Genomic DNA, 4,926 nt, shown 5'->3' on the forward strand with positions numbered 1-4,926 from the left:
GTATATATATATATATATATATATATATATATATATATATATTAGTATATGTAATACATGAATTCATTCATTAATTCATTGTCTGTATTAACCAGTTCATTGTAGTGGTGGGTCTGGAGCCTACCCAGAATCACTGGGCACAAGGCCGGTACACATCCTGGAGGGGCTGCCAGTCCTTCGAAGGGTGACACACACTCACACCTTTGAACACTTTTGAGACACCAATCCACCTACCAACATTTGTTATTGGACTGTGGGAGGAAACAGGAGCACCCGGAGGAAACCCCGCTGACACTGGGAGAACACACCAAACACCTCACAGACAGTCACCTGGAGTGGGACTCTAACCCACAACCTCCAGGTCCCTAGAGCTATGTGACAGTGACATAATTGTTGCGCCACCATGCCGCCCTACTACATAAATTATACTGTAGACGGAATTTAATCCAATAAATGAAATTTCAACACTATATGAATTGAGCACTATTTGCATATTGCTTTTACGTGTGTGAAAGTGACCCAGCTCCTAGTACTTTCACGAAATGTTAAGAATCCGGCTGTGGATTCCGGGTCCAAATCCCTAAATTTATGGAAGGCGCTATTGCTTAGCAACAGGACAGAGTCTGAACTAAACAACAATGGCCAGGTGAGATGAGACCAGGGGACAAATGTAAAATACCTCTGCACTAAACAGGCTGCTAATGCCATCGGCTCCTGCTCTGACACAACACAGAGAGCCTTGGTATGTATATATCTTTGACTGGATTTTGAGGTTATAAACAGATTCTGATTTCATGTTGCCTCCGGATGTATTGCAACATGAAATGCAGAGGTGCTGTAAATAACATGAACATAAACAACTGCAAATCTTGACTGGTTAAATGAAAAATATAATAAGCCATTTAAACTCGCATTACTGGTATGTTTGTATTTAAAAGGGCACCACTGAACATGTTCAGGCATTTTATGCTGTGTTTATGTTTATGTAAATGTATCCTTTACAAAAGACTGATATAACTAATGAGCCACCATTATCTCTGAAATTCAGACAGATGTGTTACACACATTGCAGCAGGGTTTAAAAGAAGGTGTTAAATGGTGTTTTGTCTGAATAGATGTATAACCTCCAAGAACCTTTAATGATGAAGATTATGAGAAGAGTATGCTGTGTTCGTTTGGCAGTCGCTTCTCGCCAGTGTGTGTGTGGATTGAACATTGAGTGTTGATTGTAAAGCATTTTTGGGTTTCTAGAAAGGCATTATATAAGTGTAATGTTAGGTACTAAGCCTTGCCCCTGTTGTCTAGCCTCTCATTTTCTGACCTTTGATTTGTTAAATATATATATCATTACTCTTTAAATCACTGGCTAGTATTAGGCAAGATTTGTGTTTGTTGCTGTAAATGTGTGTTTCTCTGTGTATTTTTATTAACGTGTATAATTTTGGCACTTTTGTTTTTTTCCAGTTCCTCTGAAATCATATCAGCTCTAATTTCTGCCTGGTTTGTATCTCACTGTCCTCTGCTTCCCACTCTCATTTTCAAAAATGACTGCTTTAATTAGTGCATTACAGATGCAGCATGTGCCATGTGGGTCTAAATCACCATTATTCAGCTAAAGACTGTTGGGCAGAATTCAGTGAGGCTTCTGCAGCTACTGATCAGACTTTGTACTACTTCAGTATATACTTGAGATTCTTAAAATGTGAAAATATGCTTCCAAACATTCAGAACCATGTTAACTGTGGTCAGTTCTGCTTCTGCAGCCACCCTGGGGTTCAGCTCTGCTACAGGCACTGATACATGTCTCCAGAAGTACAATGATATGTGACAGTATGCAAGAGCATGAGCCAGTGCTTCCACTCCTCTACTCATCCCCTGAGGACACTCTCCTCATGCCATGTTAGTAGTGGAGGACATTGTAGCCCTCAACCTTTTCTCCAGTGTCCCTCACAACAGCCCCTCCCAATACAGTGTATTTTAAAAGTTCAACTAGTGATACGATTGACTGCAGAGCTGTTTAAAAGCTGAACAAGAAGGGCAATGGCGACTGAACTGACTACAATATAATAGTCAGAGGCATCAAATTGTTAACATAAGTGTTGCTATTTATCATTACAATCATTACTGTTTGTATGCATTGTGGAGACATGACATTCCATTCATTTTGTTAATGGAATTTTCTGCATACCATATCCATAAATGCTACTCGACTCGCCTTTAATCTAAACCTAAACTTACCCTGTCCTTTACCCTAAGCCTAAACCTAAATTTAATCCCTAACACATGCTTAAACATAACCTAAAAATAAGTCCTATATACTGTACATTGTGATGTACATAAGATATACAATCAGTGATATAAATGGTGGTGCACAAGAGGAGAAGTTGCCACAGTGTGTAAACAGGTTTTTGTCCCCACAACGTGAAATATTCCTGGCACACACACACACACACGTGTCAGAGCTCTGTTATGTAACGTGTGGTGGAGTGGGAGCAAAGTCAGCATGTGTTATTAGTCTTTGATCTGTGGGGGTTCATTAAAGGCATCTTGGTGGGAGTGTGGATAATTGGAAAGCTGAAGAGTAGAACTTGCTGGGACTCTTATCAGTCTGGATTGCTTTATTAAAAGCTTGTTTTGCAGGTGTCTTACTTTCCAGTCTTATCATCCCAAGCATCTGGCCGCTGATCCCTCCAGCAAGAACATAAGGAGATGAGCTGGATACGGATGTGGTGTCTAGAAGTCTAATCTCCCTCCAGTAATTGGCACTAATGCCGTTGGGGCTCTTAGGGCATATACACAAAAAATGCCTGTTTTGTATGTTGTGTAGATATTTCTTTTTCTTAATATATTCAACTGAAAGAAAACACATTTCACAGATTACAAGTGGAGAGTTCTTAATCTAGATCTTAACTAGTTCTACTGAGCAGAGTAGGATGGGTTGCTCTAAGGTTTCTGGGAATTGAATTCGGACTTTTTTGATTGTTTGTTTTAATTGTGTATGTATTTATATTTGCAAACGCTTATATTGCTAACAATTGGAAGTCACCCAAACAGCCTTCATAAAAACATATCCATAAAAGCAAATAGCTGGACCCATATCCAGGTCTTAATTAAGGCAGAATAGCCTAGTCGATGTGTTTTTAGGACACAGTGGGAATTATTGTGATTTATGATATAAATGTAATCCCCTATTGGTACAACTTTAAAATAAGACTATACTTCTAAAGGTTTATTACTGGTATAAAATCTGTTGATTACATGGTTGTTAATAAAGCTGTAAACACCATAAAGGCCTTTATTAAGATTTTTTTTTTGGACTAATTCTGAAAGTGTCAGAGAACTTACTGAAACTGTCAAGGTAAAGAACAAGCCAAGACGGGAATTTGAATTTAGTGACTGTATATGTTAATGTGCACCACATTACCATCAGTGTCTAAAAAAGGCATTCTATCTGTGGCTAATAAAACAGTGTAGATGGATGTAGGTTCACTATTTTTCAAATAAGAGGTCTCTGTTACCCTTTCTTTCTGTGTTAATTATTATCAATGATTTTTTGATTAATTATTATTAATTATAATGTTTTTTTCTGATTAATAACATTAATAAATGGACTGTAAACATTTACACACCTTTATAAATGTAGTCTTATTATAAAGTGGTACCCTCACACTCCAGCATTACATAGACAGCAAAATAGGACAAGGACAGTAATGTAGCTCCAATTTTAACCCTATTCTGTGCATTTTTAGCTTGCGATTGTGAAGGCAGTTTGGGTGACTATTTACTTCCAGCGTTTGGTAGCAATATTAGTTTTGAAGCTCAAGCTCAAAACTGGAGTAATTTGTATTCCAAATATGACTTGGCTTCATAATTCTCAAAAGTCTGACTGAAGTCAAATCTCTAGCATTTATTTAAAGCTTTTAAAAGGGTTTTAAGAGAACCAAAAAGGTTTTTTAAGAGAAATTCTATGGCACTACTCCAACTGATTCTTCATTTTCTGATTGTTTTTTTTCCCAGCTCATATATTGTAGCTCAAAACAGATCCACTGCAAGGTCTCCCTCCAGCCATCAAATAAAATCCTAAATTCTGTTCATGAATGTGACAAACGTAAAAGTTATATCCAAAGAAAATTTTCTTAAAAGTGTTATTACGGGCAGTAGTCTCCACAAACCTCTCCACTGCTCACCCGAACCAGTCCACATCTTTGTCACTGTCTTCGGAGCACTGCATGTTCAGAACAGAAATGCTCAGCCATGACACTGACTGATTTCATTCCTGATACACTTCTTTTCAAATACAGTTTTTCTCAATTGTTTGCACACTGTTGCACACAATTGTTTTGCACAATTACCAATACTGGTATTTGACACAAAATGACCACAACATATAACTCATGCACCAACCCCCTGAACCAATTCTGCTAAACTACAAGCACAAGTGCTTTACACTCAAATTGCAGTTCTAAAACACCCTTTTTTCAAAACACTACACACAATTTTCTGGATGTGGCACAATTTTCATGAAGAAAACATTCTTGTTTTCACAAGGGACACACTGTTATTCAAAATTCTAAAGTGAATTGCCCTATTACGCACACCGACTCATCACATGGGCAAACACCTGTCACACAGTTTTACAGTTAGCAATCAGAACTTTAGCATCAAAGGGTAACAGGTGAGCTCTTCTGTTTTGCAGCAATGGATGCCAACATTGGAAACAGAGGCAGAGTCAGAGCAGTGATAGTAAGAGGAGCAGGACGGGGAGGATGAGGACGAGGAAGACCAAGGACCATAATCTCTAATGAGATCCAAGCCACAAGGGAGACTGTGCAAAGAGTACAGCCAAATTTGAGCAGGTACACAGTAGCATCCATCATCTGTATTTTCCGAAATGAGAATAGGTAAGAAATCTACTCTCACTAGAAA

Source organism: Hoplias malabaricus, chromosome 7 (assembly GCF_029633855.1).
Source record: "Hoplias malabaricus isolate fHopMal1 chromosome 7, fHopMal1.hap1, whole genome shotgun sequence".
In the NCBI taxonomy this organism is placed as follows: Eukaryota; Metazoa; Chordata; class Actinopteri; order Characiformes; family Erythrinidae; genus Hoplias; species Hoplias malabaricus.